Source organism: Sus scrofa, chromosome 1 (genome assembly GCF_054392235.1).
Source record: "Sus scrofa isolate SSC_HxYL_T2T_F1_AM1 chromosome 1, Sscrofa_HxYL_maternal_Yorkshire_Landrace_v2.0, whole genome shotgun sequence".
In the NCBI taxonomy this organism is placed as follows: Eukaryota; Metazoa; Chordata; class Mammalia; order Artiodactyla; family Suidae; genus Sus; species Sus scrofa.
The window spans coordinates 3,152,769-3,173,884 of NC_139383.1; the positions used below are offsets into that span (position 1 = coordinate 3,152,769).

General features: G+C 47.4%; 1 protein-coding gene and 1 long non-coding RNA gene across 23 annotated transcripts in view; both read left to right on the forward strand.

Moving 5' to 3' along the window:
• PDE10A (phosphodiesterase 10A) overlaps positions 1 to 21,116 on the forward strand; it is a 568,650-nt gene that overhangs the window by 300,685 nt on the left and 246,849 nt on the right. The window lies entirely within an intron of this gene.
• LOC146405879 (uncharacterized) lies at positions 12,666 to 16,930 on the forward strand. Its single transcript, XR_014843607.1, has 2 exons — positions 12,666 to 12,892; positions 14,261 to 16,930. It is a non-coding gene; the product is annotated as an uncharacterized LOC146405879 (long non-coding RNA).

Here is a 21,116-nt window from a genome sequence, read left to right on the forward strand (position 1 = left end):
CAGGAGGGCAGATGAGAAGGTCCTGCCCAGACCGGACGCTTAGCTGAGAGAAGGAGCGATTGAGACCGTTCTGGAAGGAAGGTTGTGTGGTTAAAGGCTGGGAAGTCTGAGCGGTTGGGGACGAGCGGGTGGCACAGAGCCGTGCACATTGCCCTCCTGGGCACCGCAAGTGCCCTGGACCAGGCGGTGTGAACACTTGTAGGCTCTCAGTACCCGTCTTGGGGACCCCTGCCCAGCGGGATGCAATTTGAGGGGCGTCTTGAGGAAGGAAGACTGTTTGGTATGTGGAGCTGAGCGAGGGGAGGCTTCCTCCTGGACAGAGGCGAGAACCGAGGGACTTCAGGAGGCAGGAGGCCGGGTGGTCTGGTGGTGGTGAGGGCTCATGCAGGAGAGAAGGGACGAGGCGGCGGGTGGGCCAAGCGAGGTCACGCGTGTCGGGGGGGGGGTCGGGGGGACGGGCTGGGAGGTGCCAGGAGCGCACTGTTAGCGGGTGATGTAACAACGCGCAGGTGTTTATTGCCCATCTGCTTGCGCCCGCGGCTGCCCTCGTCGCTGCTAATGAATATGTCCAGACCCACCCTTGCCTTCAAGGAGCCGCTTGTCCTGAGCGAGGCAGACAAGATAAAAGGAGTCGTGGTGGCACTTTAGCAGTGACTTTAGAGTGACGGAAGACTACTTAAGACACCCTTTAAGGACACCCACTGCCCCACGGGCCGACCCGCGCTCCTCTCCACACTGCTGTGAAACTCTCAGTGCAGTGACCTTGCTGCCTCCTGCCGGATCCGCCCTCCACTGAGCCCCGCCCGGTGCCAAACTGCTCCTAGATCCTGAACTTTTGGTGCTGGTCATGACATCCCCTCCCCCCTGTGGCCAGCTTTGGGTCCCTGGAATCCCGCCCTGCCCCCCAGCTTGCCGCCGGCCCCATCTGTCGCTGCTGCCTGTCCATGTTTGCGTGTGCTCCTGGAGGGCGGGAGGCATGTTTTATTCTTTTTCTTAACCTCAGTGCCCAGGACAGTGCCAAGCACAGTAAATTTAATGAATGAGTAAGTGAAGGTATTTAAGTGGGAGAAAATGATCAAAATGTTCCTTTAAAAATATTAGGTTTCCCAAAGGAAGGGAATAATGAAACAAGCAATGAGGTGGTTAAATTTTGCAAGCATAACTTGAAACTTCCCTTCTTCTTTTCCATGTGATTCAAATACACTTACTTGGCACCCATGAGCAGGCTTCTGGGTTATGGGGATCACAGCCACTGGGGTGTGACTGGGCGTGGGGTGGCACCAGTAGGTGCTGGAAACAGGGGACAAGTGCTTAGAGCATTTCGGATGCCTCCGTTTTGTTGCTGAGGTGGTGATGGAAAGCCTTTCACTTGGATGAAAACATTTTTTACACCAGGAAAGAGAAAGAGTGTTGCCTATAAAGTGCTGAAACAATGCCATGTGTTCGAATACGATGAATTATTTATGAGAATACAAGCATATTTAGACTATTAAAAGTTGGTAAGTACTTATAAGAAGCAATTTTGCATGGAGAGCAGGTCACTCTGCTGGAGAAAAGCATCACCAGTATATGGAATTCAAGTTGTACTTATTTGTACATGATGTAATTATGTGTTTCTGTGTTATAGTTTTAGCAGCTTCCAAAGCAAACATCTAAAATGGTATCCAAAAAGGCTTGATTACTAGGGTTTCCTAGATTTGGTAATTATATACTTTATCTTTGCTATTAGGATTACATATATTTTTGATTTTTTTTTATGTTCCAGGACCAGAAGTTTACTTTTAAAAACATTCTTTTCTCCTCAGTCGTCTGTGCTTTTTTAGGATAATACTCTTTGTGCCTCATGATTAAATATATCATCTAATTATTTTAAGGCAGGTTAAAGACCTAGTTATAAAAACGTAGTGCTTAAAACAATGTGATACTGGCCTATGAATAGAGAGACAAATACAATAGGATTGAAAAATCTTAAGACAGAGCCATACACATAAAGGAACTGAGTATATTTTAGAAGTGTCATCTCATGTGGGAGGAGTAGGGATAGACTGTTGAATAAATAATTTGGGGACAACTAGGTAGTCCTCCAGAAAAAAATGAAATTAAACCATGCCTTTTACTACACCTCCAGGATAAATTCCATATGGATCCTATTTTTAAACACATATTTTAAAAAAAGATATCATAGGAGAAAACTGAGGAAATTCCTTTCTAGCCTTGGGATGGGGAGAGCCTTTAGATGTGACTCAAATCTGGAATTGATCAAAGCAAAGACTGATAAGTTAGTCTACACTAGCAAAAAGCCTTAACAAAATCCTAATGTATTCCTGCAAAGCCTCCTGCACTGACCCCCTCTGCCTTCCTGCATGTCTCTATCCTGCTTCCTACAGCGCAGTTAGAGTTCCAGCAGCACCAGACTGCCCTCAGTTAGAGTTCCAGCAGCACCAGACTGCCCTCGAGAAAACCCCTAAGAGCTCATGGCACCACGGAGAGCCAGCCTTCCTAACACAGGAGGCGCTCCTAGAAATGGTTACAAAAAAGAACAACCCATATATACAGAGCAATCAAATGATACGAACAAAAAGCTGCTCAGCCTCATTCATGATAAGCGCCCTTTCATGTAACTCCGAGGTGCTATTTTCACCTGTCAGATCTGCAAAACTGAATACATGTTTTAACACACCGCTGGCAATTCTGTGAGCAAGCTGGTCCCATTCCTGATGGGGGCATCTATGGGCACGGCCCCCGAAGCGGGCAATTTGACAGTATCGATCAATATTAAAAAGGCACATACCCTTTGCGTCAGTAATTTTACTTCTGGGAATTTGTCATTCAGATGTACTCACACATTGGCAAGGTGACGTCGCAGGTATTAATCTCTGCAGCACTGGTGGATGGAGAGCATTCGAAGAAACCACGTCAAGATCCACCTGGCTAAGTAGAATTTGTCACCGTGCAATGAGTGTCCTGAAGCTCTTCCCGACACAGCTCTGTGTGAAAAAAGCAGGGTGTAAAGCTTTTGTGCGAGAAAGGACAACAGGAGTACACACCTGTGTGTGTGGGTGCTGCGTGAAGAAACCGGGCGGAAGCCCAGGCACACGCTGATGGCACTTTCCGGGCGTGCAGGTGGAGGTGGCAGGGGTGGCGGAGTGGGGGGACCAGGTGGACGTGAGCAGGAGTTACGGGGAGACTTCCAGTGCACACCTGCCTATGCTTTTGCCTTTGAATAACGACTTATTACCTATTCAAAAATTAAACTTAAAAATAATTAGGATTTTACTGAGATGCTCCTTCACTAGTTGTCAGCCACCGTGCTTTGTGGTCGATCCTGTTGTGTTGTTCACAGTCCTCGTATTGAGATCAAAATTGGTTTTTCAGCCCCTGAAGTTTGTTCACTTGATTTCTGCCTTCCTCTAGCCTCCCACTTACATCTCCCATGCAGGAGCCCAAAATGTCAAACCGTGAATGTTTCGACAATCGCATACATCACTCTTATACATCATACTTATCAAGTCCCTTTCTACGTCATGCACGGCTTTGACAGTGAGAAAAAACAATACTCCTCTCTTTTAATGTAATTTCTGACTCTGATGGCGTCTATGGTTTCACATTGGAGATAGAACTGTTGTTTACACCGTTGGAGAGCTGCCCAGCCAGCTTCATCTGGTGGAAATCACTACATTTTGGCAAGAAACGGAATGTCTTCCTTGTGAAAACGTGGGTTTGACATTCTAGTGCTTCTCAAGTGAGTGGAGATGTGGCCTCATGTTCCCTTGCCACTTAGCGATACCCGTCAGCGGGGCCACGGCGGGGCATTAGGATTTATGCTGTGGTTACAGGGTTTGGTTTCTCCTTAGGAGCGGGCACCCTGTGAATGCCGCCTTCATTCATCCCTCCGCAGACACCTGCCTCCGCTGTGGGCGCCACCTGGGCAGACAGGCCTGCTGAGAGCCCGCCCGTGCCCGCGGAGACGCCGCTCTCCCGCAAGGACTGTGCCCTCCCTCTGGCTGTGCCATTGTGGAACTGAGTTCTTTAGATCCGTGCATTTGCTGTACTCTCTGACTTATTTTGGGTTTGAATTTAGTAGTCACTGCTTCTCTAAGTATCTGATTGGGTTTAGTTGGAATATCAACCCTGCCGATTTTCCTGTGTGCTGCTTATAATGTTGACGTTTTTCTTTGTCTTATCACTTAATATTATTTCCTCTTAGTCCACCCATTGGTTTTATTTTAGCTGCTACTTCCTTCCTAGTTACTGGATTTTGTGAAAACCCTTTCCTAAGCCTAAACGTCCGCCTGCCACTATCCTAACAAAGTTCTTTGACCCTTGCTCTGGGGTTTTTACACGGTTAACCCATGTGACACACCCTGGCCTTGGGGATACAGAAACTTCAGCTTGCCCGTCCTTAGGCCTCTTTCTGAAAGGCGCATTTCTCATAGTTGCCGGGCCTTCAGGGCACGCGCTGGTGGTTATTGTGCTTCTTTTCTGGAGTGGGGCTCGAGGGTGGGGTGGGGGAGGGGATCGCGTCCTTTCACTCGGCTGAGCACTGCAGAGGCTTTCAGAGGCTTTTCAGGTCACTGGGAATGCCTTTATGTTAAAGGTTATTCTTTATTAGTAGTGGTGCTCTAGTTGAATTTCATTTCTCCTGAGAGCCGACCGTAGCTATAGCGTTTTGGCACCTTCTGTGTTTTGTAACTCTTCTGTTCCTTTTGTCAAATGGGCCATCATTAGGACATTTTTTTCCCTAAGTGATTTTTGAACTCTATTTTGTGTTGTTACATTTTTTTAATGTATGTTGACCATATTTTCGAGATTCAGAATGATCATGACTTCGTATACCTGGGTTATAGTCTGGTGAAAGGTGCTCTGTGTTGCTAATACAGAGAGGTACTGGGTTCCAGGCTGTGGGATGACCTCATCTTTCTGCAGGTGTCCTTATGACATCTGCCCTGAGAGGGGGTGTGTGGAAAGAGATACAAACAGTTCATGCTGTGCTCACTTTTTCTTGGTCGATTCTCTGCTGGCGCTGGTCAGTATTTCCCGGTGCTTTGGGACTGGTGACTTCTCAGTAAGGATTGGCAGATAGTCTGAGGTGCTGAGAAATGGCGTATGTGTCGGTTATGCAGATGCTGAGGATACCATGGTCCTTGTGGAGTTAGACAAGCCTGCGGTGGACGGCTTGCTGCTGGTTGTGAGACTGTCCTGAGGATGAACCGAGATGATGTACGTCAAGTGTAGGCAAGAGCGCCTGGAGCACAGCAGGTGCCAGACAGCATGGCGTCCTTGTCCTTGGGCTGGGAGTGAACCCCGGGAGACTGTCTTTCCTGGGAGGGCAGCACGGCGGCGCCTGGGAGGGCATCAGGTGGCAGGGAGATGGTCGGGTGGCAAAGGGAAGTGAAGAAAAAGACTGCCTCCAGCATCCATTTGGCCAGGAAAGGTGTTTCTTTGTAGTTACAGGAAGTACAGCTTCTGGAAACATTGATACCAGGAAATGGCTGGAGTCTTAGAGCAATTCCACTTTCTTGGCAAGGAATTAAAGGAAAATGTGTTGAAAATAAAAATGAAGAATTTTTGGAAAGAGAAAGAACTGAAAAAAAAAAGTGATTGCCATAAGAATTCTCCCATTTAGGGGAATCTAATTTTGAACGGCTTTTTTGGTCCTTTTCCCCATTGACGGAGCCTCTGCACCTCCAGCAGCGCTGGCCTCTATGCTCTCATGCCTCTGAGTTGTTCGCATTCACTCAGCCTGACCTAAGAGGGCTGTTGCTGCTGGGTCCCCTGCTGCCTGAGCTGAGTGCGGAGGCGCAGCAGCTTGCAGCCCTGGATGCAGGACAGGTCTCAGGTGAGCTGTGCGCCCCGCTGAGGACGCAGCTCCTGTCTCTGGGCCATTATCCAGAGGACAGGATCACTTAGATTTGGTTTGTATGTGTAATTTTTTCTTTGCAGCTGGCTCTTTATTCACTTTGGAATTGTGTAGGTTGTTGATCTGTATTCTTAATTAACCACGTAAATGGTCTTACTTCTGCGCTGGTGTTACATTTTTCTTTGGTAACTCAATGCACTGGAACTTGGAGAAAGGTGAGAATGTCCCATGAACAATTTCGAGGGTGAATTTTTGAGGCTACACTTTAAACTGTTTTTAAAAAAACATTCTACATCTGGTTTGCATTTATCTGAAACAAAACTATCAATGAGTTGGCTTCCTTTCATTTAAAACCTTACAGATAATTTGAGGAATTGCACTTTTATCTGTTATGATCTTTGGGGATTCCTTAACACTGTTAGTAGATATGTATATATTTTTTAAAAAAATACTGAATTGCCTTCTGCTTTTCTGTAGGGAACAGTTCATAAAAATGGGAAGAAAATGCAGGAGGGCACTCAGCTTTGCAGCGCTGCCTCCCTCCTTCTGCCCTGGGTACTGCCCTGGATACTGGCCTGGGTAGTGGCCTGGATGCTTGCCTGGGTACTGGCCTGGGTCATTGGTCGGTCAGGACACAGAAACTGCTCACCTATTCATCTGCCTTTGCCTGAGGTGACCAGCAGAGGCTTCAGTGGGAGTCCCTCCCCAAGTGTGTATTGAAGGGTGGGTTCAATAAGAAGTGTGTATTGAATGATGGATCCCTAAGAAGCAGCAGGGTACCCTGGAAGCATGTGTTTGGGGCGGAAAAATGGGGGTTCAAATCTCAGCTCTGCCTAATCTCTGAGCTAAGCCCTGTGTGTCTGTAAACGGGGTGCTCAGAATCTATTCGCCTCCTCTGAGTACTTTACCCTGAAGATGAAAGAGCAGGTCTAAGTCATGTAACACTTGGGAATTGTCTGGAATGGTAACAGTTTTAGACTTCTAATGTTTTTGTTTTGATTTTATATTAATTATGAGCAGCTCAGCTTCATTTTTTAGCATTAAAAGAGACATGAAAACAGCAAGGTCCTGCTGTACGGCACAGGGAACTATATTCAGTCTCCTGGGGGAGACCATGATGGAAAAGAATATAAAAAAGAATGTGTGTCTGTATACAACCGAGTCCTGTGGCTGTATAGCAGAAATCGGTACATTGTAAATCAACTCTACTTCAAACATTTTTTTAAAATTTAGAAAAAGGAAGAAGTGCAGAGCTGTTTTCAGAAATCCTTAAAATATTGCCTCTGGTTTTTAAAAGTATCTGCGACCTCGTGGAGAAGTCTGTATGAAGGAGGCGGGGGTAGGGGTGCCGGGGGCCTTCCGCCTGCCCCAGAGCCGGCCCTGGCAGCCAGCATGGCCCGTCCTCCGGAGAAGGCTCCTGTCTTCGGGTTTGACCTGCTGCTTCGATTGCTGGGTGATGTCGCCTGCTCTGTCCCCCTCCCACCTAAGGTAAGGACATCGCCTTCAAGGGGCAGGATCTGTGAACCCACCAGCGGTTTGTTTGGTAGCTGTTTCGGGGGAGGCGAGGGGTGGACTGAAGCCAGTGAGAGGTTAAGGAGATCTGGGTTGACCACTCCGTAGGTTTTCCAGAGTCGAGTGTGGCTGCATTTCTGTGAAATCACCCTGAGGTCACACCTCTGACTCTGGCAGGTTCCTTACTCACTCAGTTTCCCTGGAAGACAGGTCTCAGAGAACTCGTTTCTTGGTTTGGTTTTCCCTGGAAGCAGAGCCAGTGGTTTATTTGGGAGGTGATTCCAGCAGATGGGAGAGAGGGAGTAAAGCAAGGCGTTCAAGCCGGTGGCCACGTGGGCAATAAGGGCTCCACTACCGCCCCCCCCCGCCGCCCCCCGGCCCCAGAAGGGCCTCCCTCCCAGAAGGTGGCTGAGGGCCAGCGCCCTTCTTGGGAGCGCCAGCTCTGCGCTCCTGGACTCCTCTGCCCTTGCTGGAGGGCCGCGTGGCACTCCGGGTGGGCGCCAGCTGGAAGCGGACCCCTCTGTGGAGGTTAGGAACGGGACCCGGACGTGTTCAGTCATCAGGTTCACAGCGTTTTGGTGATCCTGTCCTCAGCTTTTAAAAGAGATTCTTCTAGATACAATATTAAAACTACGTAGGGAGGAGTTCTCTTGCGGCGCGGCAGGTTAAGGGTCCTGCAGTTGTCACTAGAGGCACTGGGGTCTCTGCTGTGGTTTGATGTCTGGTCCGGGAACTTCCACGTGGCATGGGCATGGCCAAAAACAAAACAAAACAAAGCCAAACCAAAAGAAAACACTTCATGGAGAATGTAGCTTTCCTTATAAATTTGGCACAGGTGGGATTTATGTTAGTAAAAAAAATCTTTACTATTGCATCTTTCTGAATCCTGAGGTTATATAAAGTAAGTGATTAAATTATTAATACTTTGATCAGTATGGTGCTTGCTTAAGACTCATGATAAAGAGACGTTTAAAATAAACAGTAAAGCCAGCATATTCTATGAAAACATCTAATATGAAATTATTGTTTTCATAGGCGCAAATTTTTCCTGTAAAGGGCCAGATAGTACCCGTTTTAGACTTCGTGGGACATGCAGTTTCTGTTGTCACTTCGCAGCCCTGCCCTTGCAGCAAAACAGACAGTGCATAAATGAATGAGCTCATTCACAGAAACTGGCAGAGGACCGCGGCGCTGACGCCTCGTGTTAGAAGAATACATTATTGTTGACGAACACAGATTTCTTCCTTTGGGTGTTTAGAAGGCAGTAACCCCCTTTCAATAGAGAGTATCCAAGATCATAGCTGTAGTTTGGGAAAGTGGACACCCATCCCAAAGCAGTGTGGCCTGCTGGCTCTTTGCTCTGGAAGGTCCGCTTGTGTACGTCGGGGTGCCCTGCTCCAGCTCTTCCGCCTCTGTGGGATATCGGAAAGGCAGCAATTTCATGAAACAGAAACTGTTGTGTTCTCCACATAGAATTTCTATCACTGTGTTTGTTTGTTTGTTTGTTTTAGCATCTTTTAGTCCTGAATCACTTTACAAAGAATAAGACAAATCAGGAGACACGTGTATAAGTACGCGCTTATCCATGAGAAGCGCATGATGTGTGTGTCATTTCTTTAGGCAGAGCGCTTTATTTTGTTTGATACAGTCGGACTAGCTTGGGGCAAAGACAGCGCTCTATCCCTGTTTGTGGATGACTTGATTGAGTTACACCGAGGTCAGTGACCTCGTGCTCAGAATGGCCAGTTTGTCAAGAAAGCCCTGTGACACATACTTGTGCACGTCTTTCTTCCTCTGTTAAGATACTGATCTCGGATCCCGTAATCGTGCACTGGACAGTGCAGCCTTTCGATGCCTTAAATATGTTAGGAAAATTGTAGCAAGGTTTACATACGGAATGTATACTATGTATATAATGTGTGATAATATATCCATTCCATGCGTATGATAATAACCCATTCCAGTGGGTTATTGTTAATAAATGCCTGCGTAATAGTAATGAATGAATAAGGCAATGGCAACATTAGCGGAGACGCCTGAGGGAAGCCTGCTGGCGTCTGTCGTCATATGTGTGATGCTGGGGCTGGGGAGACTGAGGGTGGGGGGTGAAGTCAGCCCCAGGGATACTGGCAGTGCCCTCACACAGGGGAGGTGACAGGAGGCCCCCAAGTCTGGGAGTCTCTTGAAGTGGAAATTCTTTATCAGCTGACTGCCAATTGACGTGCTCACTTTCCAGAGGGGGCTTGGGCAAAAGTTTGAAGAGATTAAGAAGAGGATTTAAAGAATAAGTGTCTTGATTGAGAGCGTCTGCCTGCCTTTCCTCTTCCTTTTCATAGTTGCGCTTCTCCCACTTACCAAAGAAGAAAGGTTCCCCCTTTTCTGTCCAAGTCGCACTGTGCTTGGTTGCCCCCAGGGTGTGAACGTGGGGTGTGAACCAGGGCACCCTCTGAGAAGGGGTGGCTCTGAGGGAGGGTCCGGGGAGAGTGTCTGTGGCTGTGGAGACCCTGCGTCTCAAGCTCTCAGCTCAGGGTCCAGCCCCAGGTTTCCATCCGTCCAGCATTCATTGTCTGTCTTCGTTTCTAATGTAGAAGGGAGCTGCAAGGCAGCATGTGTATCCAAATGATAAAAAAACCTTTGCAGACAGAAAGTCGGTCTGACTTGAGTATTTGATGGCATAGAAGGCAGGCTTTCCAGTAGTGGCAGTGGGCAGACTCCACAGACTGAACGAACTATTCTTCAGCTCCAGGGTTTGGCCAAAAATACATACAAGGCATATTTGCTGTAAAAGCTATGTGAGAACATACATCATTCGCATCTATTTAAACTTGTGGTAAAAATTCTGATATGTCAACCTAAGAATGTGTGATAGGGCACAGTTTCTTCTGGAAGTAAAATACGCTGCAAAAGAGTGAACAGAAAGGAAGAATGCGCTCAGTCTGAATTAACACGCTGTGTATGAGTGAACGACCGAGTGGGTGGCGTCCACCCCTCTAGGGGGACCCGAGAGCCCCAAAGGTGGGGGGAAAGCCAGCAGGGTGAAGCTTACAGGTGGGGATTATGCCCGAGGTTTGGCCGGAGGACCAGAGAGGACCCCTGGAACCGCTCGCACCCTGGCATCACACCCAGGGCAGCAGCTTGGGTTGGGCCACATCGTGGTGCTTTGGAGAGCATGCCCACGGCTCTCTGCGTAATTAACATGCTGTGTGTGAGTGATGTTTATTTTAGGTTCCATGTTGATGCACTTCAGTCCAGTGGGTTGTTTTGAGGGCCGAATGTTGTTGATAAGGAAGTGCACAAAACTGGCAGTGTCCAGGGCTAAGGCTGGTGGTCCAGCAGTTCAGGCAGAGCTGGACCCGTGTGCCAGAGGCTGAGCTAGTCTGGGCATTTGACCCCCCAAAGAAGAGGCAGAGAGAAGGAAAAACCTGATGAGTTGGTGTGGATGCTCCTGCAGAGGGGAGGGAAGGGGAGGGAGGCCCTCTGCTGGAGCGACAGCAGGTGCAGAGCCCTGGGGAATGGGCCCTTTGCGCAGGTGCCCATGTCTGGATCTGGTGCCTTGGGGCAGCCTGGGCACGGTCAAAGCAACAGGCTGTATAGCCCCCCAAGTGAACAGGTTTTGTAAACGCACACGTGCTTATGACGGCACCGACCTGATGGATGACGAGGAAACCAGATTTGTGGGCGGTCAGGCCCTCGGATGGGGGCAGACATCCCGGAGCTCGGGCGCTGCGGGTGCTGCAGGGAGCTGTCTGGGGACCCGGACAGTGACGCGGGCAGCCGCACTTTACAGACCTGGGGGGATTCTCAGCTTGTTAGACGGTTTTATATTCAGGACCTCACATGAGGTCTTTTCTTTTTTTATGGAGGTATAAATTGACTTACAATGTTATGTTAGTTTCGGGTATATAGCATTGTGATTTGACATTTTTGTACATCATGAAATGATCTACTCGCTAAGTCTAGTTACCATCTGTCACCTTACAGAGTCATTACAGACTGTATTCCTTATGCTGTACATTTCATCCCTGTGACTTCTTTACTTTGTAACTGAAAGTTTGCTCCTTTGGTTCTTAAAATAATCCAAAGAGGACAAATTGTAAGCAAAGAGAGGCTCAGGGGCTCCGACCTGGGCCCCAGCACCGCAGACACAGTGAGCCGTGGTCCCCGCTGGCTTCTCTGCCAGGTGTCCTCTCTTGGTGGCCTCCACGTGCATTGCTAGGATGCTACATCGCGGTGCCACATTGCGGTGCACCCTGCCACAGACCGCCGTCGCCTCCGTGATCCAGCCTTTCTGGGATGAAAACGTTTTCCAGATTACCGAAATGTAACTTTTAAAGTATCTACTTTTAATAATTTGTTTTACATAGAAATCTTCCCAAATCGCGGGATGCCTTTCCTATTAGATGCACGTTGTGAATCTCATAGTCTCCCTTGTATCCTCATGAGCATCGGTTATTCTTTTATTCTGCAGAGATGCCTTGTAAAGAAGTCTTCAGGTTTACGGTTCTGTAGGCTGCTGTTATTAATAGCCTCAGACAGTGAGGCCTTTTTATTTATCTCTCTTGCAGCTTCTAAGTTTTCTTCTTTCCTTTTTTTCTCTGTGGATCCAAGGGAATAGCCACAAACGGCCGCCTGTCCGTCCCTGTCTGGGCAGCTCGTTGCATCAGTCTCCTCCCAGCAGGAAACGCAGTCACATTTGCCTTCGTTACTGGCCCTGAGTGTGGGAACTGCGGGCCTGCCCGTGGGTGGGTACCGACGGCTGCTTAGTGACGCCACTCTCGACTCCACGGAGGGCGTTTGCTGGAGTGTGACCTCGGATGAGCGGCGTTGACTTGGGGTGTGCCCATTTTCAGGTTTTCCCAGGAGGGCGCTGGGAAAAGTCACAATCAGTATGACGTTTTCGTACTTGTTGGGCGAAGGATCTTATTCTCTGCCAAACGTATAACCTCTTTTTAACAAGTGCTTTTTAATAAGAGGTGTATAGGCCCTTGTTTATACAATCCATGTTTGGTCTAAGTGTGTGTCGTCTATCTTATTTCACACATGTGACACCCAGATGAGAGTCTGGTGTCGTTTCAGTTCTTTGGAGCAAGGAAGTTTGGGAGAGGACCTGGGGAGCATCACAGCCATCACTAAAGCTAATGGAAATGTGCAGGTTAGGACGTGAACGCCCTCCTGGGTTGTTGCGAGTTGTCATGTTGTTTGCATTCTCTTCCTGCCGAAGTAACCAACTGCTTTTCTTGCCATTTTGGAGTTACATGAGTAAGCCTGTTTACGTTTGACAATGCAATTAGCTGATAAAGGAACATGAGATGTTTACTTTTAAAAATGGTATAGATGTACTGTTTAATATCTATTTCCTGAGTAAATGATGTATCATAGTTAGTCAGGTGAAAGTGGTGTAAAATCTTAATAGTGCATATATTGATAATACAGGAGACGAGGCATGTGTTTTGTGTTTTTTTTTTTGTTTGTTTGTTTGTTTGTTTGCCATTTCTTGGGCTGCTCCCGTGGCATATGGAAGTTCCCAGTCTAGGGGTCTAATCAGAGCTGTAGCTGTTGGCCTACACCAGAGTCACAGCAACGCGGGATCCAAGCCGAGTCTGTGACCTACACCACAGCTCACGGCAACGCCAGATCCTTAACCCACTGAGCGAGGCCAGGGATTGAACCGCAACCTCATGGTTCCTAGTCGGATTCATTGACCACTGCGCCACAACGGGAGGTCCGCATGTGATTTTTAAAAGATTTAAAAGAAAACTAGTAAATGCAAGCCATCAGAAATTTTAGGCTTTGAAAATCTTTTGGCAGTTTGAAAGGATTTTTAACATCTAGAAATTTCACATTGTCTGCCTTTCTTGTTTCCTAAGGGAACAGAGTGATATGCATGTACTTTAAAGAACTTTGCTTCATTTGATGTTACATAGGTTGTTTTTAATGTCTTCTTTCAATTTTATCTTTTATTAATTGTAGGTGAGAATTATAATAGATATGGCCTTCATTAAAAATAAAAGTAGTTTCTGAGTTTCCAGTTGTATAAAACTAAGATAATGGATGAAAAATCATAATAGCAGCACGTAGGTAAAATACAGGTTATCATAGTGTAATGGAACCAAACGACTGGAGTTTGAATGGTTTAAACATTGATTCCTCCATCTGCTGCTTGTGGATGCCTGAGTAAATCACTTTATTTCTGAGGGTTTTTCTAGAACCTGTAAAATGGTGGCGACCTTGCCATCTGTGCCTCCCCCCCGCCCCCGCCTGCCCCTCTTGTGTGGGGATAAAGATGGTGAGTGGGAAAGTGCTTTGTGAAATTCAGCATAGAGGTGATGCGTCATTAGGGCATTGCTACAAAATCTGGGGGACAGAGACTGTGCAGGTTCATGGTTCTCATTGTTACGTAGTGTTTGAGAGGCAGCATTGTGCTCTAGGTACTCAGAGAGCAGCTCCCTCTAGTCGTGGTTAATTTGCCGTCATTATCCACGTGCTCTCTTTGAGGTTGCTCGCTGGGCCACTAAATACTTACCTTGTTACACAGTGTGGGCGACTTAACCTTGGGATGATGGCCTTAACCTTTTACCAGTTTGACTAGTGTCTATTTAAATGATCAAGTTCTAAGATTTTATAGTACATACTTCTTAAACATTGTATTTTCTTTGCCTTTCTCTGTGTCATTGTGTTAACAACATAAAATATACACTGTATGTAAGTGTTCTGTTCCAAACACCAGTGCAGGTGAGATGATCTGAGCAGAGGAACCGCAACACCTGCATCCTTTCAGAATGCAGCACCAAATAATTAGTGTAAGAATATGAATTTAGTTTTTCTTTTCTTTTCTTTTTTTTTTTTGTCTTTTTGCTATTTCTTGGGCCGCTCCTGCAGCATATGGAGGTTCCCAGGCTAGGGGTCGAATCGGAGCTGCAGCCGCCGGCCAACGCCAGAGCCACAGCAACGCAGGATCCGAGCCGTGTCTGCAACCTACACCACAGCTCACGGCAACGCTGGATCGTTAACCCACTGAGCAAGGGCAGGGACCGAACCCGCAACCTCATGGTTCCTAGTCGGATTTGTTAACCACTGCGCCACGACGGGAACTCCTAGTTTTTCTTTTAATGATAGGTTTTCTTTGATATAAAAATGACTGAGCCCTTCCCTCCCCTCTTCCTTCCTTCCCTCCATTCCTTTGCATCCTATTTGCATTTAGTTTTGACTCCTACTTTGCTTAAAGTAATCTGCATTGTAAAGTGGAAGTAAAAGGGAAGGGCAGATGTGCTGCATATTAGAGTCATTTCCAAATGGAAAAGGTTAAAACACTTCCTTCCCTCCCTCCCTCCCTCCTTCCTTCCTTCCTTCCTTCCTTCCCCCCATCCCTCCCTCCCTGCTTTGGGCAAAAAGTAGAGAGGCTTTTCACAAAAGGCATAATTTTACAATCTGATTAGATACCCATTTTGAGTTGGACCTTTTCAGGCAGCAGAAAGAGACCTCGACCCGCTGTTGAAGAGACGCTGTTGACAGCACTTACGAGCAGCCTGTCCTGGATGGAGGAAAGGAGGAGATGAGGACTGGAGTAAAAACTTAGGGGAAACAGGATTACGGAGAATAATTGCTAAAAAGCATTTTCTTACTTCAAGAGGTGGACGAGGCATATTTTTAGAAATTATTTTTTGGCTCTGGGGAAATTCAAGCCAGATTTTGCCTTCTGCTTTGGCAGCCTGCCTTTATTGTAAATATCATTGCCCAGAGAATTCATCGAGAACTCTCTCCAAAGGCTTTACTGCGAGTCTGGGAGGATCTCCCTCCTGGGCCCAGACACACACACGCAGGCCCAGGGGCCCCTGGTCCTTGCTCTTCTTTTCCTCCTGTTTGGATAAGAAGAAAGAAGAGCCTCTACATACCGTTAAAACATGAGGCCTTTGTCTTTGTCATCCTGTTACGTTGCCTGACACATAGCAGGTGCTCTCAAAAGGATTTACTGTAGACTGGGTGTAGCCTGTGTTTTCTCATGGCAGATGTGGGTCATTTTCCAAAGCCTGTGTGTGTGTGTGTGTGTGTGTGTGTGTGTGTGTGTGTGTGTGTGTGTGTGTGAGACCACCATCCACCATAAAGCTGAAGTTTGGGAACAGGTTGAAGCCAGTCCTTCACGCTCAAGGACAGTCAGTGTACCTCCCAGGTGGGTTTGTCTGCTTATGACACACCTTGAAGCCAGGTGGGTGGGAGATGTGGGCCGTGGCTGGAGGATGGAAGCAGGCACTGTTGGGGGGGCGGGGGGGCAGGTGGCCACTCTCTTGGCAGTTCTTTCCGTGTCGCTGCGTTCCTGCGTTCCTGTCCGTGTGTCCTTGCTCAGCACATTGGTTCAGGTGGTTCAGGGCCTCAGCCCCAGGACACGCCTGCAGGTCCACGTGCTGACCTGTCCCTGACCGACTGCGAGCCGTTGCTCGTGTAACTTCTTTTTGCCGCACTGACTTCATCTATAAGATGGTACCTTGTTCGTAGATTAAACTAGTTACGTAGGAGGGGTTCGGGAGACGCACGGACTGTACATCAGCGCTTCGTTCCTTCACTGAGATTTTCAGGTTCGTTGTCTCAGGTGTGGTCACAGCCGTCTTGCTAGAGAGGCCGGCTGTTGCTTTACGGATCATGAAACTGGTGTTGAGGTGTCTGGTCCCTTGGTGCCGGTCACTCAGCTGGAGCGGAGGTTCCGACCCCGCGGTGCCCTCTGCAGAGACCTCGCTGTCTTCTGAGGAGAGGGGTGTCTGGTTTGGAAAGCGGGGTGTTTGTGTTGCTGGGGAGGAAATGAGCCTGACGAAAGCACGTGGCATCAGACGGAGGCTCGTTTCTGAATCTCCACTTAATTTTCACGTCTCTTTTCATGGGGGTGCACAAGCAGTCTCCCCAGCTTTTGCAGAAGACTTGCTTGGGTAGCGGGACTTCTCCGTGTGAAGAGCGAGTGTTGCACTTGCTGTGGGACGTGGACGGATGGGGACGGGCAGCTGCTGCTCGTGGGGTCTGCTAGCGCCTCGTCCCCGGGACGCCGGGAATGTGAGGTTTCCTGTGAGGCTGCTCTTTGGCTGCATTCTTCTGTGAAGGTTTTCCCCAAAGCTGTAGATGGTAATCGGATTAGAGCGCTGCTTTTCGACGATTGATGTTTAATTCCCCAAATTCTGTATCAGTGGGCAGGCTAGAGATTTCATAAATATCACTTATCAAATTATATTTCCATATGTGCACCCTCAATTTTGTTCCTCAGAATAATTGTTAGAACTTTGTTTTGGGGGCTGTGTGTGTGTATGTGTGTGTGTGTCTGTGTTCTGTGTCAACGTTTTTTTACAAGTAGCTCATGAACTGGCTCTTACGTTTGCTAAGACGATGAAATGTTTGGGGGCAGGCACATGGGCTTAATTTCCCAGGATTTATTCTTACCCAACGATAAGAAATATGAGGTTCTTTTAATAATACGCATCACCTGGCTTAGGCGAACAAGAGATTTTTCCTACCACATGAATGTAAGTGTCTGTCTACAGATAGAAATAGTCATTCGAGATTTAGAGAAAAAATAAAGAACAAACACAAGGGAACTTCCTAGAGGTCATGGGAACGGCTCATGTTACACTGAGATACTTACAATAATGATAATGCTTAGTTTGTGATATTTGGAGTTATTTTGAATGTTACTGTCTAAAACATTGCGTCTAGGCAATTACTGTAATTATGCATTATTTAATGTTTTTCTGTTAAAGTATAATCTTTGGTTTTTATTAAACTAAAATATTATATTCCTCTCTGTTTATTTGCTCATAATTATTCCTCAGGTGGTTATTAAAGATATCTTTTTGTGGAATGCCCCAGCTATACATCTTCACAAAGTCGGTGGTCTTTAACATTTTTTATTTGAACAGACCAATTCATTTATCTGAACGTAATTTAAACTGGACTTTCTAAGAAGTCATTCCAAATCTCTGGAAAAGATGTTACAAAATTCATTGGTAGGAAATATCTAGATGTCACAAACCCCTTTTAAAGTAAGTTAAGATAGATATAAATCCACTCTACCCAGAGCATCCGTCTGTTTTATTGTATAGCATAAGCCACATCTGGTGTGATGCTGGCTGTGGCCAGAGGTTTCCTAAATGAGCTGTCTTCAACCACAGACCCAAGAGGCTTTGCAGGCTTCCTTACCTGCTGAGTAATGGTCTGACTCGGACTCTAGGTTCAGAAAGAAGCTGTATATTGTTGAACTCCCCCGGCTTCCCAACAACAAATGGAATACAGACACAGACACACACGCACACACGTGCGTGGACACGAACATGTGCGCACACACAGCCTGCTTGACTTTGTACCGTGAAGACAGATCCAGTCTGTGGTGTTGTCCTTATGCCAGGATTAACTTGGTGCCCACACTCAGTTTCATAAAGTGATAACTAATAACCCCAGCTTTTCACGAATGATAATAGCAAGTGAGATCCCTTGGAAATAGGACTCTATTCTGATGCCTTTTATCAATCCCGTCTCTGTGCTAGACACCTGCTCACAGCTCACGGTTACTTGGGGATCTCGCTTGCCTGTTCTCCTCTCCGTCGGAGGAGTCCAGGCATTTTCCCAAGGAGAGCGTGGCCCCGGGGGGGCTTCAGGGTAAATGAGGTGGCCTCTGCTAAGAGTGTGACGTGGCTTCTCAGCTTGAGTAAAGGAATATCCCCTCTATCTTCTCTCTTTCAACCTTTTAAAAATTTTATTTTATTTAAAAAAAAAATTTTTTTTGTCTTTTTAGGGCTGCACCCGTAGCATATGGAGATTCCCAGACTAGGGGTCGAATTGGAGATGCAGCCGCCGGCCTACACCACAGCCACAGCAACACAGGATCCAAGTCAAGTTTGTGACTACACCACAGCTCACGGCAACGCCTGATCGTTAACCCACTGAGCAAGGCCAGGGATTGAACCCACGTCCTCATGGATGCTAACTGACTGAGTTCCATTAACTGCTGAGCCACGATGGGAACTCCTATTTTGTTTTATATAAGAGAAACCAGCAGTTTTATGGTCACACAGCTAATCCCTCTGAGTTTGAGGTTTGGCTGTAGGTCCATATCCTGAAAAACCCAACCTCATTCTACCAACCGTACAGTGTTCTCTCTCAGGACAACCAGCAACCACGACGCCACAACTCATCATACTTTGCAAACACAAATGAACTTTGCCGGAGGGGCTGCAGATCCATCCACACCACAAGCCAGAGACACCACATGGACAGCGCTGATCTGGGAGGGGCTCTCAAAGAGCAGGGGGCCACCCCACGCCTGCTGCAGTGGACACTCCGAGCCGGAGGCCCAGCACCAGCTAATGCACGCTGTCCTCTGAGAACCACTCAGAACTTGTAGAAAAAAGTAATAGTTTCACGGAGAGGCTTTCCTTAAATAACGGATGCTTCATGTCCTTTTTACATTTGAATTCAGTTTTTAAGGGTTCAGTTTTTAATACATCACTGCAATAAAATACCTATTGTGTGAAAATAATTTATTAGAGATAAAATGATCTGGGCTATTTCTGTTCTTCAGTACTCTTCCAAACTACTATTCCCTCTTTTTTTTTTTTTTGTCTTTTTAGGGCCACACCCACAGTGTATGGAGGTTCCCAGGCTAGGGGTCTAGTCGGAGCTATAGCTGCCAGTCTACACCACAGCCACAGCAACGCCAGATCCGAGCTATGTCTTTGACCTACACCACAGCTCATGGTAATGCTGGATCCTTAACCCACTGAGCGAGGCCAGGGATCGAACCTGCAACCTCATGGTTCCTAGTTGGATTCGTTTCCGCTGCGCCACCTTGGGAACTCCTGTTCCCTCTTTCTTTTGGAGAAATAAATGCAGGGATTTTAAATGTTTACCTGTTGGTTTCTTAAATGTTCCATCCTTTCTCTCTTCCAAGGGAAGTTGTTCAGTTTTTTTCAGCCTGCAATTCTCTAACTATAAAGGCAAAGGTAACCTGTCAGGGATGATTTGATGATAGTCTGTTTTCTAGGGAAATCCCGCCTCCTGGGGATCCGGAGCGGAGTTCTTTGTGCTCAGCCCTTGGGTTGGTTATAAAGCTCGCTGACCTCAGTGAGAGTATGGTAGGCGCTCTGTACAGAAAGTGTGAAATAATCTCTTCCAATGTATTGATTGAAGAATACACAGGTGAGGTTGTAGTCCTGCGGCCTCAGGTCTCAGCTGGGAGCCCTGTGCGTTCAGGCCAGAACCGGGATCCCGTCTTGGTGAATCTGAGTGACCCCTGCGTGCACAGCAGCCAGGGCGAAGCACGTGTCACAGAAGCTCCATCAGGAGATCCCGGAGCTGGTGGCCTGTAAGCCTTGAGGTCTCTTTCTAGCTGGAGTTTATGTGCCTGAAGGAACCACAGTCCCATTTTTGTGACAAAAATGAGGGCACCCAACCAGCCTGCTGTACTCTGGTGTGTGTGACACGTGCAGGGACAGCCTTCCCCACGGCCTTCATCCCAAACGGTGGTAGAATCTGGGCAGAGTCCCCACCCAGATGCTCCGGGATCCCCGAATTGAAGGGGTAGGAAGTCCATCTTTTTTTGTTATTAATTTGAAATCACGAGAAACTGATTTTGATGAACTCTTGTATCTGACCGCTTCTCATCGCTGGTAAGACTCAGAACAGAGTTCAGTTTTCTTCAGGAGTCTCATTCTCCAAACCGTGCCTTTCCTAGTGGTTCGCTAAAGTGGTGGATGTTTGCTGAAATCACAGGGTAAAGAAATTTCTAAGTAGAGAGAGATCCCATTTTGTTCCCTGTCCTCAAGGCCATTCCGGGTGGCTCTTACCTGACGTGTGCCACCCCAGCCATTCCGGGTGGCTCTTACCTGACGTGTGCCACCCTAGCCATTCCGTGTGGCTCTTATTTGATCTGTGCCACCCCAGCCATTCCGTGTGGCTCTTATTTGATCTGTGCCACCCCAGCCATTCTGTGCGGCTCTTATTTGATCTGTGCCACCCCATCCATTCCGTCTGGCTCTTATTTGATCTGTGCCACCCCAGCCATTCTGTGTGGCTCTTATTTGATCTGTGCCATCCTGGTCTCCCACCTGAGCTTTCCTGTGAGCTCTCAGCTCCGACTGGAACTCCATTTCCTTGGATGCCAGGGCAGCAAAGCTTCCGTGGCCTCCTGCTCATTCATCCTCAGGCCTCGGTAATCTCAGCCTCTTCATACCCCTTTGTATTTTTTTAAATCTTTGGTTATGTCACTGTCACCTTGAGTGTTGGGTAGTTTCTTTTGGTGGTGGTTGGTTAGAGTCTACTTCTAAGTGCGTGAGGGTGTTTCTGTTACACTTAGGTTGTGTAGAAGATGTAAAATCCCTGATAGACATTTGTAAGACATTTTCAGCCTCCGCAGGCTGTATGCATCCCCTCTTTACCTCTGGTAACCAGTAACGGTTCTTATCCATGTGGACACGGCTTTGTTTGTCCATGGGGTTGCAACAGTAAATTTTATCTTGGAATAAAAGAGTAGAAGTTTATTTAATTGAGACCCATACTTACTGGCGTACTGTAAGCAATGAATCCGTCGTGATAGAGCTGACGCCGCCTTCATTTTTGGAGGGAGGTTGCTGATGACTGGTCACGCTTTCCCCGCTGGCTCACTCGCGCAGCCCTAAGGGGACTGATGTTTTCTTCCCCACTCCTGCTCTCAGGTGTGTGACGTGTACACTTGGCGTGTCACACGTTCACTGGCAGTCAAGCCTGCCTTCCTTCC